The following is a 27068-nucleotide window of genomic DNA, read 5'->3' as shown; positions in this document are numbered from 1 at the left end:
GTCTCTCTCTGTCCCAAAAATAAATTAAAAAACGTTGAAAAAAAAAAATTTAAAGAACATACCTGCCAAGTGAGGGTGAGTCCTCAGGACAATATGTCTGAAAGTAGACCCCAAACTGGGGCATCAGGCAGGCAGAGAAGACGCTGATCTCAGGACAAGATCTCTTGGACACCAAAACTAAGGGATTCTGGCCAAGGAGGGGTTGAGAGGAGCCTAAGGATGCCTATCCATCTATGCTTGGTGGAGAGAGAACAGGTGTTCTGCCTCACAGTGGTCTGGCCACAGCCATGAAGGGTCCCATCAAAGGAAGCTGGAGTTGAAAGCCAGGAAACCGAGAGCTACGATGACTATGGGCTCCCTTTCAAGGACTGAGGCTGCAATGTATTAGCTGGAAAACCAGAGATCCAGTAGGCCCAGGCACTAGCAGTCTACTGGTGTGAATGATGTGGCTCTAACAGTACGAGCTTGACAGAAATCCCTAGCTTTTAAGATTCTTATAAATGCTGTAATCCAATACCATATCCAGAATCAGGATAAGCAGAGCAGATATCAGTTTGAAATTGCACAAAATAGAAATATATCTTAGACTGTCTTTTTTTGTTTTTAGTTTTTATTTATTTATTTTGAAGGGGGGAGGGGCGGGGGGGGTAGAGAATTCCATGCTCAGCGCAGAGCCTGACACAGGGCTCAATCTTACAACTGTGAGAACATGACCTGAGTAGAAATCAAGAGCCAGACACTTAACCAACTGAGACACTCAGGCACCCCCCTGGGTTTCCTTTTTAATTTATATTTTAATGGTGTAATGATACTTTAACATGAGTTAGGTACCTACTTCTCTGTCATAGTAAATATGAAGTAAAATATCATTTTATATGCTTAAAATAAACAAACTGGCAATGGTCTCAAGAGGCAAATGGTTCTAGTGTTTTTCAATTACAAGGAAAGGGGACTCAATTTTAATCACAAAAGAAAAACTACTCTCTTTGGCAGACATTCACCAACGTTTAACTGCCAACAGCAGACAACTCCATCAACAGGCCAACATACCTATGCTGTATCATGATAATTTTCCCCAATTAAAAATATATAATTTGAATAGCTTCATGAGGTTCCAGTATATGAACATGACACACTTTATTTAACTAATCCCTACATGTTGGACATTTCAGTTGTCTGTAATATTTAGCCTCTATAAGCAAGGCTGCACTTTTGTACATTAATCTCTACATACTTAGCCAACTATTTGCTTAGGATTTCTTTCTTTAAAGAAAAGGACCAAACCCTTGTTTATTTATTTTATAAAGGCACCCCCACAGTCGGGGTTGAAGGTCCCCTCTGGATGGAAGCAGCCCAACTGACCCACCACCAACAGGCAGTTTGCCCAAGAGGATCGCTTAGGATTCATCCACAGATTTCAACTTCATGAAGTAAAGGGTATAAGTTTATTTAAAGGTTTCTGATAAATATTGTCAAACTCATCGTATTTCTAATCTCACCAGTTGCATATGAGAGTTGAAGACACTAATCTAGTGTAATTCAATTCAAATATTCAAGGAGAAAATTCAGCTTTCAACAGTATTAACAGTATATAGAAATTCAAGACAAACCATTCAAGAACATGAAGAATCTTCATGGTGCAATTATTATGTGTTCTTTCACTAATAAAAAATAACTTATGTACTTTATTTTGCTATATACTCTAGATAGCTAAGAGAAACATATTTATTTTTTATATATATAATTTTTTAAATGTTTCTTTATTTTTGAGAGAGAGAGAGAGAGACAGAGAGAGAGACAGAGCATGAGTGGAGGAGGGGCAGAGGGTGAGGGAGACAGAATCCGAAGCAGGTTCCAGGCTCTGAGCTGTTAGCACAGAGCCTGATGTGGGACTCGAACTCAGGAACCACAAGATCATGACCTGAGCCCAAGTCAGATGCTTAACCAACTGAGCCATCCAGGTGCCCCAAGAGAAACACACTTCTAATTTAAAAGTTATGTTATCCTTGACTAACTCATCAGCAATATCAATTAATAGGTCAGAAAGACACTGGGATAAAGATACCACCAAGAACACTTTAAATTTCCTGAATTTCCTCTTGAAGGGGTCTTAACATTTTAGTTTTGGTTCATAAATATGGTGGAATTTGTAATTATATGATACCCTAAAACCTCAATGATTTTTACTTGAAAAATCTTCAAATTCAACTTTCCCTCCATCAAACCCCAAATGGCACATTCTTAGAACATATTTCAACAAAAATCGTCCTGAGACTGAGAAGTAGTTTTGTCTTACCACGTTGAGGGAGAAACCACAGAAAAAAACATGGTTAACCAGAACTCTCACCAAACAGCTCCCTACCTCCCAGCCTCAAACCCTACTTTTGGGAGAAACCAACAATGAGAGCAAATAAAGTTCACACAGGGAAACTATGAAAAAGATTCCCTAGGATGGAATATTGTACAGCCACTGAAAATTGTATTTACCATGAAGTTGTATTTACCATGAGAAAAAGCACACACATGCCATCATCTTAATTGTAAATAATTATATAAGTATGTATGCACATGCATACATATATATTCATATATATGCACACACATACATTTTTTTTTCTTTTTTTTGGAAATAAAAAGACTTATTCATTTTAAAAGCCCACTACAGAAAAATGTACACATCTACATTTCTCAAACTTTACACACATATATTTCTTGACTTATCCTTTAAAGATACAGAAAAATAGAAGGAAAAAAATCTCAAAGTGCAAATAGTTCATTAAGGATGGTAGAATTGGGAATCATTTAAAAAATTTCTTTCCTGGGGTTCCTGGGTGGCTCAGCTGGTTAAGTGTCCGACTTTGACTCAGGTCATGATCTCACCGTTAGTGAGTTCGAGCCCCACATGGGGCTCTCTGCTGTCAGTGCAGCGCCCGCTTCAGATCCTCTGTCCTCCTCTCTTTCTGTCTCCCCTGCCAGCACTCTCTCTCAAAAATAAACACTTAGAAAAAATTCTTCCCAGTTTTTTCTCTGGTCTACATTTTCTGTAATAAATAAGTAAAGAGACTTTTAAATGCTAGTTTAATTCTGCCTTGGGACCATACATTCCACTTAATGTATCCTACCTTTCTTTGACAAATATGGCTCTGAAAAATCAAAATTCACGTTCAAAGGAAAAGCCTCAAGGATTCGCTATGTTCATTACTGCTACTCTCACCGGCACAGCACACTTGAGAGTTTTTCAGTGATAATGAAAATAAAATGGTTTCCTGCCTCAAATGTCATATAACCGTAAAACCTCAGACATTGACAACTAATCAAATCAGGACATCCCTTTCCCCAGCTCTCCTGTAAAACATTTCCTAATGCAATCACCCCAGAGCTTCAAAAATGAATAACTAGAAGGGGTGCCTGGGTGGCTCAATTGGTTAAGCATCCGATTTCGGCTCAGGTCATGATCTCGTGGTTTGTGAGTTCAAGCCCCGCATCCGGCTCTGTGCTGACAGCTCAGAGCCTGGGGCTTGCTTCAGATTCTGTGTCTCCCTCTTTCTCTGCCCCTCCCCTGCTCATGCTCTGTCACTTTCTGTCTCAAAAATAAATAAAACATTTAAAAAAAATTTTTTAATTGAATAACTGGAAGTTTTGTGAATTAGTGCTTTTGATTTTTTTTCCTCCCCCCGTCATATGCTGCAAACTTATTGATGGTCCCTAGTACATACTAATGACAGATCATCATATTTTCTCAGTTGGAAATTACCAAAAAATTTAATGAGCTCATAACAAATGATCAATTTATTATCTCTTGAACTCTCTCAAACCCTTAAAATAGGATTCTGTGATCCGGGCCTAAACATCTCCTCCGCAGAGACACCTTCTCTGAAAACTCCAAAGTAACCACAGAGCCCTGTTCTATCTTCACCACGGCATCTATCATTTGTTATATATTTTCTTCCGTGTCTATGCATCATTTATGGTCCATCTCCCACCCCTGGACTGTTCTGCTCCAGGAGAACAGGGATCTTGCCAATTCTGACCACATCTGTGGCATCAGCATTCGTGGGAGGAACGAATAAATCTCGGTCCTACACTCTCTCTTCTCCCACTAACACGAAAGGGTCAAACACCATTGCTGACCTCCGTATCATGCACTAAATGTGTCCATTAGAGAACTACTTACCTCTGTTCTTGGGTTAGTTAACTTCCTATGTCCACGTCATTACTACTATTCCTAACTGCTAATATTTGAGTGATTACTTTGTGCCTGGTGGGTCATCTCATTTAATCCTCCCAACAGTGACGCCCATACTATCACATCCATCTGGCAGGTGAGGAAACTCAAGCACCCTTCCCTAAGGTCATACAACTAGTAAGAGACAACCCTGGATTCTGTTCAGGCAGCTGTGTTCCCAGGCCCGCATGCCTATGGACGCCACTCCACTTTGTCTCCACGGGCAAACAAAACACCCAACAACTACAGTCACACTTACAATCACTACAGAATTACCAAAACAGAATGATCCAATCAAGACACATTCAAAGACTGTCCTGTACCATAAAAAAAATCTAGGCGTTATAAATAGCCTGGGTTTCTTTGTTTTGCTTTAACAGCCCTGAGAAGCACAGAAAAGGCACTTTTCTGAAAATTTGTTTTCAAATTTTATGGGAAGTGGGCCACACAACATGGTCAATTTCAAGACTAATGTTGCGAAGCTTTAATTCTGCCAAATCCCCAGCTGCTTTTTTTTTTCCTTCCCCCCCCCCCTTTCTTCTTCTCTTTTATACCAAAGGTTTAGAGGATTTGGCTAGTTCCGACCGACCCCCCAAACAAAAGATGTTAAACTTTGGAGCTATTACCACAACTTCAAACTTCAGTAATTTAAGACTTCATAAAATGATGGCTTAGGAAGTCTATATGTGGAATCCAAATGAAAACTTCATGAGCAAAGCTTTCATTTAGACTCTCCCAAACTTGATTCTCTGAAAAAATGTTCAGCTAGCCCATAATGTGGAAACAATTATGAAAATTAAGACATTTGAAAACCACTCAAGCAGCTTTTATTTCTGGCTACATCTCATAAGACACGGTGCTGCTGGCCTTTTAGCTGGCTTTCAATAATGCTCCCCCTTCCTCCTAGGACACAACAGGGGGCATCCTGAACGAGGTCAGTGGGTGCTGTGCATATTTCCTTTTCCTGAGGCCTGCAAATGTGGAATAGTCCGCTCCCCTCTGGAAACCCCAGCCAGATGGGAGTTGGAGGTTAGGTCAGCTGCTGTGCTAATGGCCAGAAACGAGACCACTTCTGCATAAGCAATCACGTTTGCTCACTGAATTCTTTTTAATAATTCATGTTAATAGTAAAATCAGGATAGCATGGGAGATTTAAGTCCACATGTGATCCCTGAGGTTCATTTTAGCCATTAGTTTCAAAGCCTTTGGACTTTGCTATTCCCTCTGCCCAGAAGCCTCTTCCCCCACATACGTACAGGCTCATTTCCCCACTTCATTCCTGCTCAAATGTCACTGCATCAGACAGCCCTCCTCTGCCACTCTCTAAAAGAGCACCTCACGCCACCCTGCTGAGCTTTCGCCCTCTGTCCTGCCTCATTCTTCTTTGCAGCATTTCTGACTACCTGTCACCATCTACTGGGGTTATGGTCTACCTCTCATGAGAAGGAAGTCAAGGACATTGTGTTGTTAGGGTGTGTCATCCCCAGTACCTGGAACAGTGCGCAGCACACAGTAGGCACTCAGTAAAACACTTGTTAAACATAGAACTAAATGCAATCCTTGTGCATACATGTCCGCATGCCCGTAACTGTTTACCCAATCCGAGCGTTATTACTTTCTTCTTCTGTGTACCCTCTAATTTGGATCTCACAACTCTCTCATTTTCTCCACGGACTTGGCTCCAAGCCCCAGTGGTTGAGAGGTGTGAGGAGTAGAGTTCACCACCCTTGAACAGGGTGGTCTGAAGGGCAGTCCCACAATTGAGACCTCTCCCTTGTGTGTATGGATATCAGAAACTATGACTCCTCTTTGAACATAACTTCAAAAGAGAGGGCAACCCAGTGGCCAAAGCTAGAACAATTTGAGCAACAAAACAAAACAGCATTGGACTATAAACCAGTGTATAAAATAAACACTCTTAATGCATACTGATGTGAGTAAATGACTGAATAACAAATGAAAAAGAGGAGATAAATTTCCCATGCAGAAGAATTCCAAATAAATTATACAGACATTCTACTCTAAAAGAGGGGAACATAACTCCTCCCAGAGGACAGCAGGGAAAGGGCAGGGGGTGGGGAGGGGTGAATCACTTTTCAGTGGAGAAGCTTGACAAATGACTTTACGGAGGTGATCAAGGTCAACAGCCACAGTGATAAGTGATGTTGCCAATCTGTACTCTTGATATATGTTAAGAATGGCACTCTACTGTTTCCCAAACCCACAACTACAGTCTCATCACGAGAAAACTCTCAGACAAATCCCAATTGGGTGACATTCTGCAAAATTCCTGATCAGGACTCCTCAAAAACTGTCAAGGTCAAGAAAAATAAGGAGAATCTGAGAAACTGTCACAGTGAAGACATAAGGAGACATAATATCTAAATACAATACGTGTCTTGGATCCTAGAATGGAAAAGGGACATTAGGGTAGAAACGAAGAAAATCTGAATAAAATATGGACTTAGGTGATAATGCTATATCCATGTCGGTTCACTAATTATAACAAATGTACCACACTGATGAGATGCAAATAATAGAAAGAACGGTGTGCGGGAGTAGAAGTATAACAAGGGGACTCTATACTATCTGCTCAATTTTTCTGTACATACAAAAAAGGGAACCTGCCTGGGTAGTTCAGTCAGTTAAGCACCCAACTTCAGTTCAGGTCATGATCTCACGGTCCATGAGTTCAAGCCCAACGTCAGGCTCTGCGCTGACAGCTCAGAGCCTGGAGCCTGTTTCAGAATCTGTGTCTCCCTCTCTCTCTCTCTGCCCCTCCCTCGCTTATGCTCTGTCTCTCTCTCTCTCTCTCTCTCTCTCTCTCAAAAGCAAACATTAAAAAAAATTAAAACACTCACATTTAAAAATAAAATAGATTTTAAAAAAGAGAGGAGAGGATGTTATCAACCTCACTATACTTCAGTCATTTCAAGATAAATAAAGCTCACGTTTCAAAAGTTGCTGTACTCTGTTAGGGTAAAACACACAGAGGAGAAGCAATTTGTTTGAGATTCAATTTAAATGGATACTGTCTGTGATTGAGTATCTCTTAAGAAGGAATAGTAAAGTCGGGCATACAAAATTGTTCTGATTTAGACCCTCCGTCTCCACACAACAAGGCCTCCACAATGCACCCAGGGCCTCTACTGGTGGTAAAGTTCCCAGGCAGTGGCCACACAGAGGAGGGGCAGACACACGCGGGGTGCACTTGGGAAATGACAAACTTCCGTGGCTCCGGTCGGTCGTGCTCGGCCCAGCGGTGGTGACCTGCGGGGGAGAGCTGCAGCTGGAGCCTGGCAGAATAAACATGTCCCTCTGCCACTGCACGCTTCTGAGCCCTTTAGGTAAGGAGGACCGTCTGCTGTATGGCAGCTGGTTCAACCCCTGCTCTCTCTCTCCACCGAGTGGGCGGATTCATAAGAGGCCACGGTATATACACACTGCTTCTATCTACGACTTGTTTACTAAACAACTGTGAGTGAATGTATTGTTCCCCAGATGTCGCTGATGACTGAAGTCTGTCTTAAACCTCTCGATTAAACAGGAAAGCAAAACATGCAGAACTAAACCAAAGAAGTGAGACGTGGGTTTTATGTGATCAGCAGATTCCCTGACTTAACCTGTCCAAATAGAATGTGAATGTTTCATTGTGTTTGCTTTATCTATTATGCGATTTTAGTGCCATCTAATCCACGAGGCTAGAAAGATGACAGACACTTTGTCCTCTGACCCTCTCAAAAGGAAAGATGCTAAGCATAATGCTTAAAATGAATGTTCACACATAATATAACATGTTCTATCACACAGCAAATAATCCTTAGACCATTATGTAATCACATGCTTTACTGTTTGGAGGAGGAAAGTGCCATAATTTAAAGTGTAGACATTTATAGCTAAAAGAAGTATCTTGTACAAAGAACTCTGTCACTGTGAAAATATATTTTGAGAAACTTGAATGTTCCTGCTTATAGCAAAGACTTTCCACAAGAAGAAAATTAGGTTTCTGAGGGGCGCCTGGGTGGCTCAGTTGGTTAAGCTATCGACTTCGGCTCAGGTCACGATCTCGCAGTTCGTGAGTTTGAGCCCCATGTCGGGCTCTGAGCTGTCAGCACAGAGCCTGCTTCAGATTCTATGTCTCCCCCTCTCTCTACCCCTCCCCTGACCACGCTCTGTGTCTCTCTCAATAATAAATAGACGTTAAAAGAAGAAGGAGTAGGAGGAGAAGAAGAAGATGATTAGGTTTCTTTAGATGTAAAACCCACAACAGACAAAATTTTGGTCCAAACCGTTTGTCTCAACCTAACTCCAATACTGCATTCCCTTGCTCACTCCTTTGCATGGCCCTGTCCCTTGCCTCCAGTCCTAAAATGGATCTTCAAGAGTCTCTTGCTTTATACAGTTTGTTCCAAATACTCCCCCACTGTCACCAGCGATGGGTCCATAGCGATCTGCAGTGTGGCCCCTCTGTGCCTCTGGAGATGACACCAGCCCTGACCGAATTCTAAAACTCTGTATAGAAAGGAAAATCGTATTTTCAAAGCATGTGGCTATAGTAGGTAAGAGTTGTTTTATTCAAGGCTTCGGAGGTTCTTTTTTTTTTTTTTTTTTTTTTAATGTTTATTTATTTTTGAGAGAGACAGAGTGCAGGCGGGCCAGGGGCAGAGAGAGAGGGAGACACAGAATCCGAAGCAGGCTCCAGGCTCTGAGCTGTTAGCACAGATCCCGACACAGAGCTCGAACTCATGAGCCCCAAGATCATGACCTGAGCCAAAGTTGGACACTTAACCGACTGAGCCACCAGGTGCCCCAAGGATTCGGAGATTCTAAAAGAGAGCACCACTACTGCTAAACCAATAAGCCAGAGGGTCTCCTGCAGGGATTCTACGCCCTGGTCAGGGAGTAGCACTCGTCACTCAAGTGGGAATCTCACAGCCTTCCCCATCCTGCCTCCCTCTCCCACCCCGCAGGGCCTGTCTGGTAGTTAGAGCACAAAGGTGGCTGGTCATGGAAATGCATACAAAAGGCATCTGGGCGATATGCCTGATCTCATCTGTGGGCCCCCCTAACCCCCGCTCCAGCCTTCTCCTTGTGCTCTTTACCCTGCAGGACTCCATCAGCAGCTCCCCTGCCCTCCAGCTCCAGCCAACGAAGAGGCACAGCAAGAGACTGTGAGGCTGTGAGGCGGGAGAAGGCAGAGCTGAGACACTGACGGTCCCTGCTCCTTCCCCGCCGGGCTGCCGTGGGCTGGCCTGGTTAGCTGCTGTCTGGCAGCCTCCCCCTCCCCTTGGCTTTCAGGTTGAGGAGCCTTGACCGCTCCTTGCTGCTTCCAACTCTCGGTTGGCACCGCACCATCTCTTGTTGGTTTCCGTGAACTCTGCCCTCTGCCAGTTACCAAGTGACCGTTTCCCCTGTTCCAATTACCAGTGTGACTGTATCATCTGTTTCTTGTGGAACGCTGATGATACAGATGTCATTTAAAGTACACTGTAGCATGACAAAAAAAGGTTATTTTCAAGCTTTTAATATGTTACGGAGTTTCTTAAATCTTTTAGTAATATTTAGTAATATTAACATTTCTTAACATTGTGAATCCAACAAACAACTCCCAGAGAAGGAAAGAGGAATAAATCATATTCCCGAGGGCATGGACCAGCATCACAACTCTTTTTTTTTAATTTTTTTTCAACGTTTTTTATTTATTTTTGGGACAGAGAGAGACAGAGCATGAACGGGGGAGGGGCAGAGAGAGAGGGAGACACAGAATCGGAAACAGGCTCCAGGCTCCGAGCCATCAGCCCGGAGCCTGACGCGGGGCTCGAACTCACGGACCGCGAGACCGTGACCTGGCTGAAGTCGGACGCTTAACCGACTGCGCCACCCAGGCGCCCCTCAACTCTTTTGATGCCCTCAGTGTCCCATTACATGCACCAGAACGCTACTAAGTTTCTCCACGCACAGGGACTTAATAAATGAGTGATTTACCCACGGCAATAGGGGTTACAGAAAACACAGGTGATGGCACTGGATTCCAGGGGATCCCTGCATTCTGGAGTCTACCTCACAGATGTCCTTCAGTGTAATCCAGGACCCATCCCAGCTCTACCTGTGTTGCTGGTCTTACACACCATGGAAATACATGACATGGATCAGTGTGAAGTTGGGCTAAGGATTAGCCAGATTTGAAACCAGATGCTGCAGAGAAGGGATCAGTAGACTTTCCCTTACAATCAGTAGAGGGCAGGGGAGGGTAATGACAACCTGAGCCAAGGGGGCACTGCTGCCTGATGCGAGGCAAAGGCAATGCAGATATATGACAAGGGTGACACATGGGTGGGCACCACCGATCCATCCCCCAGTGGCAGGGCCAGCTGTGGGGAATCCTGGGGAAGTGCTGCTCTCCCAGAAGCTCTATGGCCTGCAGCCTTGGTGGAAATGCTACACTGGTAGACGATCATTACGTGCATTCAGTTTTGAGAGAGAGAAAGAGAGAACAGAGAGGTGGCACAAGCAGGGGAGGGAAGAGAGACACACAGAATTCCAAGCAGGCTCCAGGCTCCGGGCTGTCAGCTCACAGCCTGATGCAGGGCTCGAACTCATAAACTGTGAGACCATGACCTGACCCAAAATTGGGCACTTAACCGACTGAACCACCAGGCGCTCCTGACGATCTTTAGACTCTGGAGACACCAGCCTAACATAGTCCCTGACTAGGCACAGAAGCTTGGAGGCTCAAAAGCACTGAGAGTTGTCCCTATTCTAGAATTCTTCTCCTCTCTCTCGCTCTTCCACCTGCTCCCTCCAATACGAATACAAACACGGCTGGGGGAGATGAGAAGCAATCCTTGCTTCCGGAACTTAAGACAAACCCATACTACTGGAACTTTCCTACACATACACACTGATTTTCCTGAACTGGCTTTTTATTCGCTAGATTCTGACTCCTTTTAGCCACTGTTAGGAAGGACTCCTAGGGTGACACTGTAGGCGTGTCCTCTACCCCAGAGTGAGCCTTTCCCACCAGACAGTGAGCTTCTCAAGGGCTGCAACAGTTTCTTACTTAAATTTGCGCACCGGACGCACAATACAGGGGCAGGGAGCAGATACACAACAAATGTTTGGCTCATGGGTTGGTCAGTTTCAGTCAGCTGGTGGGAAGCAGAGGAGGTGGAAACTTGATCACATTATGTTGATTAATGCTCGGGAGATACAGGAGTGAAAAGAAAGTACAGGTATTCTCCCAAGAAATTTAGCGGAGAAATACTAGGTACCTCTTCGATGGCATTCAACACACTTTATTACAATTTATTTGTCTTAACGTCACTTCCAAACCTGTTGGGAGCAGAGCTGATATCCTGCCTCCCTGTTCTTCGAGACGCAAACAAGTATTTGCTTATGATCAGCACAAAATAAAAATGTGTTCAGTTTTAGTAATTCCCCAATCCTCTCCTTCCCGTCCTCTTTCCCTTTGGTCCACTGTGGAAGTTGACAAATAGTCATCCCCTTCTTTTTTTTTTTTTTTTAATTTTTTAATGTTTATTTATTATTGACAGAGAGAGAGAGACAGAGCATGAGTGGGGGAGGGGAAGAGAGAGAGAGAGACACATAATCCGAAACAGGCTCCAGGCTCTGAGCTGTCAGCACAGAGCCTGACGCGGGACTCAAACTCACAGACAGTGAGATCATGACCTGAGCCGAAGTCGGACGCTCAACCGACTGAGCCACCCAGGTGCCCCAGTCATTCCCTTCTTGATACTCCCCACCTGAGCCTCTGTGACCCCATTCTTTCCTGGTGTTTTCTCCTAGCCCTCTGTATCACTGCCCCGTTTTTCCATCAGTCCTGCAGTATACGTACTCCTAGACTTGTTCTCAGCCTCCCCTTCTCTTCCCTTTAAACTTTCTCCCGCCCGAACTACTACTACTTAAATGATCTTCTCTATGTGGATGACTCCTGAACAATGATCTCAAGCCCCGACACCTCTCACACAGTCTCATTCTAAGCTCCCAAACTGCCTTCAAGATAAACAAGAAGAAAGTTGGCATGAAGACAGCACGTATGTAGGTTGGAACTCTCATCTTCCTTTCAGCTCTTGGAGATAACGGGACCACAGTGAAAAATACAGCCGCAAGTTTAAACAGCAGGGTTTTAGTGCCGGGAGATAGAATGATGGTGGTCTCAGGCCTCACAAGTTGTCCGTGGTGCAGCACACAGAAGTTGGCAGAGAGGTTTGTAATCGGACAGACTTTGTCCCACTCACACTGGCCAGGCCCTTGTATGTTCTCTCTCTTGAATGTTTTGCTGAGGCTCAGGGTAGACTAGCAGGGCCACCTTTTCCCTGATGCCCCACTGGGTCCCAACTACTGCAGTGTTCTGGGCTCTCAACTTGCTCCTGCTCCAGCACTTGGGATATAGCCTTGGGGATTCTAACTCGGCTGCAAACCTGAGTCTATGCTGGCTGGGCTTCCCCCAGAGAATGGTTCTCAGCCTCTTCTCCAGTGAACTTCCCCTTATTAACCTTACCATACAGCAGGGCTCTGACCCTCAGGCTGCAAAGAAGGACTGGCCGACCCTAGATTCCATTTCTAAGAAGTCCTGTTCTGTGTGGTAGGACACTAGACTCATTCTTCTAGCTCCTTTGCTCATAAGTGTATACTGCCCTGAGACTGCTCTCATGACTTTATTTCATTTTTTTAAATTTCTCATTTGAGAGAGAGAGACAGAAAGAGAGAGAATGAATCTCAAGCAAGCTCTATGCCCAGTGCAGAGCCTGATGTGGGCTTGATCCCAGAACCCTGGTATCATGACCTGAGCCAGAATCAACAGTTGGTTGCTCAACCGCCTGAGCCACCAGGCGCCCATGATTATTATTATTATTATTTTTGTATCAGTATTTAGCTTACGCTCTATGGCTCAGACTGCTAAGTTGTTTTCCAGTTGGAAAGAACTCCATTCCCCGCCTCCTTGCAGCCAGGCTGGCCACATGACTAAGTTCTCGCAATGGAATGTGAACATAAGTGAAGTGAGCTACTTCCAGGTTAGCCCTAAAACATGCCATGTGTGCTCCTCCGTGCTCTTTCACTTTCCTGCAAACGGGAACACAGTCAGCTCTGTGATTCAGCACTAAGCATTGAGACCAGGGCAGAGCGCTAAAGGAGCATGATTCAACAGAGTGCAAGGACAAGTTTCTACCAATAAGGAGATAAGTACAGAAATCACAAATAAACACCTGGAAATGTTTACAGCACTTTGACATTACTGTGAAATACAAAGTGCGTGATCAGTGGCTCACAAAACACAACTATTGGTTTTTGCTGTATTGGAAAGAAAGAAAACCAGCCTTTCAACAAAGAGAGTTTGAGAAGCATTGCCCTAGTGGATGGTGGGAAAACAAGAAGAAAGGGACCCTTCAAACCCTAAGCACTCACCTCAGGACTGTCAACAAGAGAGAAAAATAAACTTCTGTCTTCTTCAAGGCACTGTGTATTGAAACTCTGCCCAAGAAGCCCGCAGCTCTAGGTGAAGGTGCTGGAATGAAATAGAACGTGAACATGCATTGGCTGTTCCTTCCTTGCAGCTTTTAGCAAAGCATTACAAGAAAGAGATGAGCTCAGGCAAGAATTGTTTGTAAGTAGGTGTACAGGAATGGACACCATCTTGAAACTGGGGGATTAGAAAAGTTAACTGCTTCTGTGACCCCAGAGAGCAAAAAGATGGTATCACCACTCAGAGCCTTTCTTGAAGGTCTGTCAATAAGACGTTCCAGTGAAGCAAAGGAAGACAGGCCTACAGTAAAGATCAGAGTAAAGGTGCACCATCCTGCCCATGGCTATGTTTTAGAGGATCTCAAGGTAGAGACCAAAGAAGGGGGAAGACAGAGGTGGGCCAAGCACAGAAGGTAGGAAATAAGGCAAGCTTAAGAACCTGGTCAAGAACCAAGCGGATGTGGTAACTGGTTAATGGAACAGACCAGAAAGCCAGGGAACTTTTGAAGGTATTGTATTACCACAGCTGGGCCTGGAAAGGCCCCTGTTCACTCTTCCCCAAGAAGCACACTCTCCCACACCCATTTCAGATACGGCCACAGACGGACAAGGAAGAAACTTCACAGGAAACAAAGTCAAAGTCAAAGTCAGGGTCCTTGTGAGGCCTCTCCTGGAAAGCAAACACAGGGACCACCCACAGAATTACCCCACCACCAGGGCAGAGAGCTTTTATTCCTGCCCAGCACGGCTTCATTATTTTTATGCACCTGTGACTGCTGCGTGTCTCCTGTTCTTCTGAATGGGAGCTTGTTTTATTTTTAGGTGGTTTTCTTGTCCCTCCTCCTCCATCATATACCAGATGTTGGTCAGTCAGAATAAAGAAAGAAAGGAACATTCTATGACGAGTATATAAAACAGAGATTAGATAAGAAAAGGCCACACCAGGGGCGTCTGATAAACTAAACCCTTTCAAGGAAAGCATGGGGGGCCATGTCACATAGGAGGGGCTGGGTAATAATGGGGAAGGAGCGGAAGCTTCAGCATCAGCTGGACCTGAGTCAGATGTAGACTCGTCACACTCACAAATGGCTCTAACCCGGCACACTGATGATGCAGTCAGAGCCTTTTGCTTTCTCTATAAAAATGGCACCATAACTACAGTGACTGTATGGGGTTGGTGAAGGATTAAATTAAAGCAATGTTTACAAAGTGATTGGCAAGATGCCTAGCACATAGGAAGTAATACAATGGCAAATAGTACTTCCTAAGAAAGTCAGATAACTCAAATTTTCTTAAAAAAATCAATGGAATATACAGCCAGCATTCTGGAAGTTTAACTGTTTGCGCTCTAACATCTCAATTTAACAATGAGTGATGACAAAGTCATCCTACATCTACCCTAAAATAACTACAGGCCAGGAATGAAGTTCTTCCTGCCTGAGAATGTGCCCAGTGCTGCGGTGACTAGGCTTCAGGCACTGCCACCTCCTTCTGCTGCTGCCCGAGACAGAGCAGGGAGGCAGGGATGGAAAAGGAGGTAGAGGAGGGAGAGCAGAGACACCACGGTGTGGTAAAAGAACCTAGACTTCACGTCTGGGTTCAAACACCAGCAGGTGAGCAGGTGAGCACAGTGGACAAAGAGCGTGGCTCCCATTACAAACATCATACTCAGCAGTGGGAAACTGAGAGCCTTTCCTCTAAGATCAGGAACAAGACAAGTAGCCTCTGGCCACTTCTTCTCAACACAGTACTGGAAGTCGCAGCCAGGGCAATTAGGCAAGACAAAGATATGAAAGGCATCCACATGAGAAAAGGAGAGTAAAATTGTGTCCATTCACAGATGACATGATCTTATACACAGAAAACCCTAGAGGTTGCACGCAAACACAAACACACACAAAAATGTCGGGACTAATCAGTGAATTCAGAAAAATTGCAGGATACAAAATTAACACACAAAAATCAATTGCCTTTCTATACACTAACAATGAACAATTCAAAAAGGTAGTTAAGAAAACATTCCCATTTACAACATCAAAAAGAGTAAAATACTGAGCAATAAACTTAACTAAAGAGGTAAAAGACTTATACACTGAAAAGTACAAAACATCAATAAAAGAAATAAGAGACACAAATAAATGGAAAGACATGCTATGTTAACAGAAAGGAAGCCTCAATATTGTCAAAATGTCCATACTATCCAAAGTGATTTAAAGATTCAGAACTATCCCTATCAAAATCTAAGTGGCATTTTTTTTTAAATCCTAAAATTAATATAAAACACAAAGGACCTCAAATAACCAAAACAATCTGGAGAAAGAAGAACAAATTTGGAGGCTGCATACTTTCTGATTTCAAAAAATATTACCAAGCTATAGTAATTAAAACAGTATGGTACCAGCAAAAAGACAGACATCTAGACCAACAGAACAAAATAGAGAGCCCAGAAATAAATCCATGTGTGTATGGTCAACTGACCTTCAATAAGGGTGCCAAGAATACACACTGGGGAAAAGACAGTCTCTTCCACAAATGGTGTTGGGGAAGCTAGATGTCCACATGCAAAGGAGCATGGCTTCTGGAGCTACATGGCCTGAGTCTGAAGTCTTGTTCACCAGCAAGCTAATTAAGGGATTTCCTCATCTGTAAAATAGGGATAATAATAGTATCTAATTTCTAAGACTGTTGGCAGATTTAAATCTGACACCTAGGATTCATTCCTTTACAGCCATTATCAATAGGGCCTTGGGAAAGTTACTTAACCTCTCTGACCCTCCATTTCCTCTGGTGTAAAGGGGAGACAAGCTCTACCTTGTTGGGCCACTGGGTGATTAGGACAAAGTGAATGAAATAGCCAGTGGAAAGACCTCAGCCCACTTCCAGGTCCAGAAGAAGTGTTCAAAGTGAGTTCGCATCTCTTCCCATTTGATCCTGTGGTGAGATGGGCAGGGTAGCATTCTCCACGTTCCAGAGAAGAAAACTAAAACTGGGACAGACTGATTCTCTCTCACCAGCGCTCATCCTTCTGGCCCAGGGTTCTTGGACCACACTGACTAATGGAGCCCTTTTTCGGTACTTAATTCTATGCCCCCATGAGAAATGAAATATTCAGGTTTGCTCTCCATACTGACATTAATGCCTTTTGCAAACATTTACTGATTCTAGAAGAAACAGAATATGATTATGGTAAACAGCAACAAAATTTGTAAGCATGCCTCTACTTATAAGTTTTGACAAAAGCTTATGGGAAACAGTCCATACCATGAAATGAAAATGACAGAATAAAACTCTAAATACATAACAAAAAATAGCAATGATTAGTCAGTTTGCCTGTTTCAGAGAAAGTTCAGAAAAACAAGCAACTGGATTTACCTCTAACACCCTGAATGATCTAACTTAAGAAACACCTTCTCCAACGGCATTGTACTTTCCCCATCAACACAATAGAGTCTACCATTTGAACTAGACCACAGAATTCAATCATCTGACTTGTAAGAAATTAGACTGGAAATTAACTGAGAAAGACCAGTAATGACCTAGTCCTGTGGACATTCATTTTCTTTTCCCTCTGTTAGATATTCATGGAATTCGCATACATGGAGAGTTACAAACATGTAATGGGTAAGTTCCACTGTCCTATCATAGTGAATTCTACCCAACCATTGAGTCCTCTCATCCCTGTCCAGTTAACATTTCCTCAGTGGTCATTATATGCAGAAGACAGGCAAAGATGTACAAGCACGTACAAGGATGTCAAATGGGAGCGCCTGGGTGGCTCAGTCAGTTAAGCATCTGACTCTTGATTTCAGCTCAGGTCATGATCCCATGGTTCATGAGATCAAGCCCCATATTGGGCTCTGCGCCTGACATGGATCCTGCTTAAGATTCTCTCTCCCTCTCTCTCTCTCTGCCCCTCCCCAACTTGCATGTTCTCTCTCTCTCTCTCTCTCTCAAAAAATAACTTAAAATTATTTAAAAAGAAAAAAAAAGAGGTCAAATACCCGCAGGAAGCTCGTAATCTAGAGCAGTGGGTGCCTTAACCAGGGCTAATCCTCCATACACCCCTGCCCCAGGACATCTCCCAATACCTGCAGACATTTATATGGCAGACGCAACTGGGAGTGCTAACTAGCATCTAGGGATGCTGCTACACAGGCTACAAAGTACAGGACAGCCCCCACAACGATGAATTGTGCAGCTAAAATGTCAGCGGTGCCAAGGTTGAGAAACCACAATCTAAAGGGTGAGATGACAACTGGACGTGTAGTACTTCCATGAGTTGAATATGGTGTGAGCTATAACAGAGACAAAAGTGAAGGGCTCTCAGATTGACGTTTAAATAGGCAAACAAAACTCAGTGTTGGCAAAGGTGTAGGGAAAAAGGCCTGTCCTTAACATACTGGCGGGAATGTAAATTGATCCAACTTCTGGGGAGTGCGATTTGGCAATATGTTATCAAAAGCTTTGTTTATACTATTTCGATCTTTGCTTTCATTCCCATCTTCTTCACGCTTCCTTTGCTTTCTCTTTTCTCTTCCTTCCCCAGAATGGAGGGGTCAGCTTGTGAGGGAGAATGCAATAGGATGAGAGGCAGTTTGGGGAGTGGCACCGAGGCATGGGCAACATGTTAGGGAGCAACAGAGACTGGTGAGCAAAGGGGCTGGAGGCTGATAACAAAGCTGCTTAGGCGCATGGGTTAGCAGGCCTGGCAGCCAAGGACAAGAGGCCGTGGGGACAGAGTCAGGCACAGAGGAGGCAGCATGGCCTTTGTGGTTGGGCCATGGGCAACTAAGAGTAAAATACTGTAAAAACAAGTAAAATGTAAGTAAAAATAATGAAGATAAGCTTCAGTAGAAGCTAGACACAAGTTTCTAACCACCAGAGAATATACGTACAAAGATAAAGGGGTAAAAGTAGAAAGATCCCTGGGTGTTGGATTGGAGTTGGAGTCTTTGTTATGAATTCATGATTTTATAACATATGGCCTAATGTAGACAAATTGACGAATGTATATGTGTGCATATGTATATACATATACTTCCTAGCTCCGTCCAAGAGGTCTAAAACAATGACACTCCAGTAACAATGGGCACATCAATCTTCCATATCTTGGTTTTTAAATACCATTCTTTTCCAAAAGGGAGACTACCTAGGTCAGGGAAAGTACAAAGTAAGCCTGGAATATCTTGTGGTACCAGAACATTTTAAAATGCTCGGTGAGGAGCGCCTGGGTGGCTCAGTCAGTTAAGCAGCCGACTTCGGCTCAGGTCATGATCTCGCGGTCCGTGAGTTCGAGCCCCGCGTCGGGCTCTGTGCTCACAGCTCAGAGCCTGGAGCCCGTTTCAGATTCTGTGTCTCCCTCTCTCTGACCTTCCCCCGTTCATGCTCTGTCTCTCTGTCTCAAAAATAAATAAACGTTAAAAAAAAAAAATGCTCGGTGAATAATGGGGAGATCAAAAGGACACAGGAGCCAGTTTTGAGGGGCTTCCACTGGTCAAATGAGGACCATTTGAGCATCAAAATAAATAATGATGGTAACAGATTTCAACATTTTGGATACAAAGGGAATCCATGAACGCTTTCTAACATAAATGAGTAAATACAGGAGGGAGAAAGAAAATTCTTCCTTACAGTATAATGCCAATGAATAAACGTGGGAGTGATGGAAATACAGAATCACCATGTGGCAACTTTCACAGAGGTGGCTGATTCAGGCAGAAGTCATCAATGACTGGTTATGCCGTAGGTGGAGGTTTAATGAGGAACAGGCTATTAACATAACCTCAGAGTACTTCCCCACAAACACCAATAAATCTCAAAGAAAGAAGTGGTGAATTTAAGGTGAGGAGAGCAGGCAGACACCAACATAAGCAGGTGCTCAAGGCCAATATTCCAGCAGCGAGAGTTTGACATGGTGTACCTTCCTTTTTTTTTTTTTTCCTTTATTTATTTTTGAGCGGCAGAGAGAGAACGAGCAGGGAAGAGCACAGAGAAGGAGGGAGAGAGAGAGGAAGAGAGGGAGAGAGAAAGAGAGAGAATCCCAAGCAGGTTCTGCACCATCAGCACAGAGCGCGATGCAGGGCTCAAACCCATGAACTGTGAGATCATGACCTGAGGGAAGTCAGAAACTTAACCGACTGAGCCACCCAGGTGCCCCAACATTGTGTCCCTAATGTGATGCACCAAGAAGAGCAAAGTGCTGCCAAGGTCACATGACCTGAGTCTGGTTCTGAAGAAACACGTGCTAGACCCAGCTGGAGAATCATCCTACAGCATGTAAGACCTGTACAAATGCAAGGATCTTAGAAACAGATTAAGTCTGAGGAACTATTCCAGAGGAGACATGACAAATAAATGTAATGTGTATCCTAGATAAAGCAAGAAAAGAGTGATCTGGGGGATGGCTGAAGAAATATGAGTGGGCTCTGTAGACTGGATGGTAGAGTTGTACCAACATCAATTTCCTGATTTGGTGTTACAATGATTAATTTTGCGTGTCACCATAACTGGGTTAAGGGATGCACAGATAGCTGATAAAATATTAACTGGGTGTGTCCCTGAGGGTGTTTCCGGAAGAGATTAGCACTTGAATTGGTGAACTAAGATCGCCATCACCCAATGTGAGTAGATGTCATGTTCCATTGACAGAAGAAGGGGGAATATTCCCTGTTGCTTGAACTGGGACTTATATCTTCTCCTGTCCCTGGACATCAGTGCTTCTGATTCTCAGGCCTTCAGACTCAGACTGAGTTACACGACCAGCTTTCCTGGTTCTCCAGATTGCAGGTGGCACATTATGGGACTTTTCGGCCTCTAGGACCCTATGAGCCAATTCTTACAATAAACATCCTCACTTACATCTATTTATATCCTATTGGTTCTGTTTCTTTGGAGAACTCTAACCAATTCAAATGCCATGGGGATATAGGATATGATTATACTTATTTTCTCTTTGTCAGACCCATGTGACCCCAGGGAAAGGGCCCCCATTCAAAGGACTAACCTACTAAAAATCAACCAGGGCAGGAGGCACGTGAGTCAGTGAGTTCTGTAAGTGGTCTCTTGTTTTGGTCTTCAATAACCAGTTACCGGCAAGGGCTTAACTTTGGATTTCTTTAGCTCTCCTTGGGGAGTGAATGCCTCTGACTGACTCCACTGCCCACCTTTGACTTAGATGATCTGAGTCGATCTGGGAGCAGCTCCAGAATTTCTGTAGAGGAGGGGCTTTGGGGCAGCTTATCTGTAACGGGAGACCAAGGAAGCCTCAAAAGCTTCATTTACAAAGCAAGCACACTGCTTTTGTGTAGATTGCTTGTTTGTTTGGAGGGCCTTTGGGCAAACGGGTGGCACTTACACAGAGACTAAGGTGCCCTCCAACCCAGCCCTGCTACCTGCCAAGCCATCCCTGATGATGTCACAGAATCTGCACAGGGCTAAGTCAAGGCCAGGGCCAGGAGCACCTCCTGGAGGTGAAGACACAGGACTAGTTGATGAGTATTTAGGGGGGCTGACTAACATCTTTAGAAAGGGGTGGGGCAGGCTGTACTGGGCAGGTTGTTTTCCAGAGTGACACCTAGTCTGGCCCAGCTTAAGGTGTATGAATGATTCACACCTAAGGAGAGGAGGCAAGGTCCATGGGAGCTGGGTGATGTCAGGGGTCACAGGCAAGGAAGGAGTTTAATGTACCAGGCGGCAGGACAGGAGGAGAGGGGTCAAGTGCTGCAGAGGCAGGGCCAGCAGATGAAGGGAGAAGAGGAATAAGGAGAAGGACATCAGCCTCAAGAGTGAAGAGGGATAGGCGCAACCCAGGAAATCAGGACCCTCCTTTCGTTGGGCCTGGCCTGGCCCACCAGGCAGATCAGGCAGAGCACCACACATCTTTCAGAATGAATTCAATAATTAGCTTGTCTGTGGGGTGGAAATGCCCTGAGTTGGTTCAGTGCTTTGCAGAGCGAACCGCAGAGACCTAAGTTAGCAAGAAGGCACATGCCAGTGAGGATGGCATCAGGCACCCCAAGTCCATGTCTGGTGATTGCGTGGCCATGCTCTTCTGACTCACTGGCTGGTTAGCTAGCTCTGTGTTTTTGTCTACCAAGAACTGAGATGAGCAGACCGTACAGGTAATACTAAGAGGGAATTACTGCTTCTTCGGAACTTTGCCCTGTGCCTTCGATCACACAGTGTTAAGTCATCTCAGTCCTGAAATTTGCGTTCCCCATAGCACAGTTTCGCAACCTCTGGCAGGATTTCCTCCGTGAAGTCTCATTCGACGTGGGAGGGCAGGAGAGAAGGCTCTGGAGGGACTGCAGCAATGAGCACTTAGCACACCCAACACCCGTATGGAGACCCTACCACCCCCATGCAACCTGCCTAGGGTGTCCCACATCTGGAGGCCCTGCCTCTTTAATTCCAACGTTTATGTGGTCCTCACAGGCACAAAGCTCTTTCACACAGACGACTTAACGGCACCCACAACACATGCACGTAGGTAGAAAAGGAATTATTATCCCTGTTATGTAAATGAGAAAACTGATTCAAGGATGACAGGCGATTTATCCAAGGTCACAAGACCTCACAAAGTGGAGCTGGGACTAGAACCAAACCCATGTTCTCCAACTGCCTAACTCGGTCAACTCTCAGGGCTTCTGCAGACAGCACCCCGCCCCTCACCTCCACCTCTCCCATCCTTGGCAGGACTAAGTTCCAGGGGACTCCTCCACATACATGCAGAATCCAGGATGAGGAACAAATGATCAGCAAGGCCAAAGAGGAGGAGGCTCAGTGCCTGCAGGAGGAATGATGGAAAGAAGAACAAAGGACCCAGGAAGGAAGCAAGCAAGCAAGGAAGTGGGTGGAACATCTCTAAGTCACCTACAGCTCGGGAATCTCTGTTGGCACTCTCGCCAGAACAACATGCATTTGCACCCATGTTTAGACAAATATCAGTCTTGGAGGAAAAGATGGCAACCAGCATTTAAGGAGCACTTCCTGTATATCAGGCACTCTGCTGAGTGCTTTCTCTTCTAATTTTCGGAGGTGGACATAATCTTCACTTTTACAGACAAGGAAATTAAGGCTTAGAGAAGTGAAGCAAGTATCCAAGGTCACAAAGCCTGGCCAGGAACAAAGGCTGGTCTGACGGCAAAGCCCTGCTCTTTTCCTTACACCACATTAATAATGCCTTGGGCCCCCGGCTCTGCCATTTAGAAGCTTGCAATCAGACTTAACCACTCTGTTGGGTATAATCACAGACCAGAAAGCATTCTGAACTAATGTACACTCCAAGGAGAATGGCTAATAGGTAATTTGAGTTATAGTAATTCCCATTTGAGTTACAGCAATTCCCCCTGCCCCACCCCAAAGAAATAAGAGGTTGGACTTAAGTTATGGTGATTTCTGCCCCCTCATCAAAAAGATGGAAAACATGGGGGCAAAGCAGTCAGCCTTGGGCATGTGTGCAAGACTTTGAGCAGGATGTGCCTCGACTGCTGCCTGGCTACACTTCTGTGTGCATTTGTCCTGTGTGTGGGTTTTGGAAAAATGAGGGAAAGCATGAACATGTTATAGACTCTCAGATAGGTTCATGACAGAAACAATCACGTGTTTTTATGTCTTCTGAGATCAGTCTTCATTCATAGAAACCACAGGCATATCTGTTCTACCAAACATCCTATGCAACAACCAGATACCTAAAATAGATCTGCCGTAACATACAGGGGCTGGCAGCTGGTTTATGCATTTGTCAGATTTAGAAGACAGGATGTGTCATTTATATTGAAATCAAAGCCACAAAGTTTTAAATGTGAAAGATGAAAAAAGAAAACAAAAAATGTGCCCAAATGATCTACGTTTCTAGTTACGCAGTAGTGACGGTCAATAGAAGATATGGCCAGCAGCTTATAAGTCCAGATCTAACATGTCCTAGTACACGATACTAGCTCCATACAGTCTCAAGGCACAAGAGACAACTCTGGAAGCTTATCTCAAGTACATAAACCTCACTGGCAGGATTTGTTTGCTGGTCTTTTTAGAATGGTCCTGTTTGTTTAGATAAGCATGATGTTAACAGAGCCAAAGTTGTGTGTTTCTAACTGTATAACTTCTAGTTGAAAAAATTCTAACTCACTGGACTCAGACCACACAAAATTGGGTCCCAAGTCTCAGGGAAAGCAGGGTTAGCAACTACTGATAGATAGTTCACCAGAAAGTGCAACAACTCTCCTTAACAATAAAAAAGTCCATGCATTGATGAAACGCCATGCAATGCATAGACTAATAACTCGCTGGTAAAGAAGAGATCATCTGTTTGTAGCTGGCATTTACTTCATCATCCAACTCATTAAAAAAAAAAACAACATAAGTAGTTACCCTAAGAAGCTAAGTGGCCCTTAACTTTTAAAGTAACATTCCAAGACCAGGTAATACTCTGGGCAGCAAAGGAGTGAGGAGGCAGAAATGTGTTGCAATGACAATAACAAATGACAGGGACATATTTTGAGGAAATTACTCAGTTAAAAATTGCTTTTGAGGCCCGTTTTAATGATTACCTTTATAAGACTAAATTGTGTGCCAATATTCAGTCACTACTCCAATTACAAGTTGAGAAACTTGTAAGCAATTTTGGGTAGTCACAACTTGCTCAGGGAAAGCAATAAAGTAACATTGCTACAGAACAAAGCACTTTTGTCTTCCGTTGGTGAGGGGGATCACGGGGACCTTCATTAACTCACCAAGCACCCCCTCCCACCCCCACCCCCAGTGTTACCAGTTTGTTAATAGTAACGATTGCACGAATCTTTATGCCTTGCAGACTTCGAGCTTTATCCTGCCACACCGTCGTCCCGGGCGTTAACCCGAGGCTGAAAAAGGTTAAATCCCTGGGCTCCACGGGAAAAACTCAGTTCACCATCAAGGGCTGTGAGGCTGGGCTTGGAAAAGCAGCACCTGTGCCAAGGCAGAGCGAAGCCTGCGTCGCGCTCCCGGCGCCCAGCCCACCAGCCCACAGCACATGCAACGCGGATCCTGCATCCCGGTTGCTTTTCACCCCCAAGACAAAAAGTGGGGGCGGGCAAGATGCGCCACCCGGAGTTTGTCCCAGGTGCTTGGAGTAGGTTCGGGACCCGGCTGGACGCCAGGCAAACCCGAAAAGCCGCGTGCTGGGCCCGGTGGAGGTGCGCCTCGGCCTCCCCAAGCGCGCCCCGGCCGCCCCGGCTCCGGGAACCCTCCCCGCGCCCGGCGCCCGCACTCACCGCTCACGCTCGCCCGCCGCCGAGCCCGGGAGCGGGGGCCCTTGCGGCTGCTGCATGCCCTCGGGGCCGAGCGCAACGAGGCGACCGGGTGCCGGGCTCCGGCCGGGAGCGGGGAGCGGTGAAGGTTTAGACGGGCCGGCCGCGGCGCCCCTCCTCTCCAGCGGCAGCTGCTACACGCCCGGAGCCCGAGGAAAGTTTGGCGGAGCAAGGGGTGGCGCCGAGGGGGCGGAGGGGCCGCGTCCCCGCCCTGCCCCGTCCTGCCCCTGGCGTCCGACTGTTCCCACGAGAGAGCGCCCCCCACCGGCGAGGCACGGATCGGCGCACAGGGGCTCTCCTACAGATGCCCTCCTGCCTGGGACTGGTCCCCAGGAGGGTGGCCGGCCTGGAGGAGTGATGGTGCCCACTAGAAGTCCGCTAGGACCCACAGGGCTTACAGAGTCATACCTCGGAGCCCGGTATTAAAGCGCTGTCCCTCTGTCTCTCCTCGCTCGTCGGGAAGAGATATGTTTGGAGTGGCTCTGGGTAAGTGTAGCCCACACCCACCTTCCCAGGGGAGGCAGGCTCACTGCCAGGCCAAATGCTTGCTCTAAAACTTGAACCTCAAAGCTACCCCAGGGTGCGGGCAGCCCCCAGAGGCCCAGGATGTTCGTGTGCATCTGGCCTGGAGCCTTTCCTAGGCACCTTTTTGTTGAAACAGGAAATTTAAAAAACAAAACAAAACAACTTAAAGTTCTTATAAGAGGGTTCTTAACCTCCTGGGGTAAATAGTCCTGGGTACTTTGTTTTTCAAAGCTGAAATATAAAGCCACCACTGACCCACCTTTGGTAAAGAAAGATGCAAAGTAAAACAATGTCCTCAAGACTTTGTTCTCTCTGCACTCTGCAAAGTAAAACAAAGTCACAGACTTGCTGAAAGTTGGACCTTCCTGGTGACCTCACCAGAGAGAAATACTGTGAAGTCCTTCCTACTCATGCTTCAGAACCTTGGGAAACACTGACAGCATGTGCCCAGATATCTTCTTGTAGCCCTTGGCCATTCATTCATTCGTTGTTCATTCAACGTTGATATTGGGACTTCCTATATGTCAACTAGGAACCATATCCTAGAAGACAAACTATATGGTAACCTGCCCCCTACCATCAAAGAAATTCTTTCTCTGAAGATAATGTTTTGTTTGTTATGGGATAAACCTCATCCCACAGGGCATGACATCCTCTATACCTCAAATCTTCACAGGGATATGGCTAAATTTTGGTTGACATGTGCAGAGTACTGTTGCTTCACTTGGGTGTTCAGAAAATTCCTGTGTTGCCTTGCAGATGAATGGTATAGGGAGGGCTACAACTTGCAAAGCTAGTGTTAAGAAAGATCCTGTTTACTGGAATAAGCAAAAACGTGGCAAATGATATATGAGAACAAGGTCAGGGGAGTGAACAGCTCAACTCCAACAGCACAGAGCTGAAAGGGCAACCACCAGCACCTAGTAAATGCTAATGTGTCGTGTGTTGAGTGAGTAAGCCGTTGTAACCCTAAACTGGCAACTGTAAACACCAGTTAAAGCCTTCTTTTACTGGAAATTTTTTCCAAGTTCCAAACAATTTAATTAGCAAAGGCACCGGGGAAACATAAATTATGTTGTAACTTGGGAACTTCCTGAACTTGAGCATTGGAAAGGAGAACAGGGATTCTGTAAAGCCATATGTGATTACCTTTAATGCATGAGTCCTAAAAAAAAAAAAAAAAAAAAGGAGAAGGGATTATGGTTAGCTGTTTTTGCAAAAGGAACCAGACATTCTAGCTAGATGATTTTTTTTTTTTTTTTTTTTTTTTTTTTACAAATGTGGGTCAGGTCTGAGGGGAAGGCAAGAAAGTGAGCCAGAAAAGAAATGCAGAGGGAAAGAGGCTGGGAGAACATCCAGCTTGTAGACCTATGGGCAGGAACAGGACAAAAAGGGAACAAGAGGCAAAGGACAAGTAAAAAGAGATGTGTGGCCCCAAATTCTCATTTTTAGAAAGAAGCCAGAACCTTCTTTAAGTCTTTGTAGGGTCTATGATATCTCACTTCTCTACCAAAATGTTTTTATTAGTAAAACTAAAGCTGACGTCAAAA

The 27068-nt window shown here is 44.9% G+C and overlaps 1 protein-coding gene across 1 annotated transcript in view; it reads right to left on the bottom strand.

Moving 5' to 3' along the window:
- LPAR3 (lysophosphatidic acid receptor 3) overlaps window positions 1-25187 on the bottom strand; it is a 79871-nt gene extending 54684 nt beyond the window's left edge. The window contains exon 1 of the mRNA XM_049618480.1: window positions 24958-25187. The gene's annotated coding sequence lies outside the window, so the exon portion shown is untranslated. The remainder of the gene's footprint in view (window positions 1-24957) is intronic.
- Between the last annotated feature and the right edge of the window lie 1881 nt (window positions 25188-27068).

Source organism: Panthera uncia (assembly GCF_023721935.1).
Source record: "Panthera uncia isolate 11264 chromosome C1 unlocalized genomic scaffold, Puncia_PCG_1.0 HiC_scaffold_4, whole genome shotgun sequence".
NCBI classification, from domain to species: Eukaryota; Metazoa; Chordata; class Mammalia; order Carnivora; family Felidae; genus Panthera; species Panthera uncia.
Note: the sequence above shows the minus strand (reverse complement) of the source record. Positions and strands in the feature narration are given on the sequence as shown.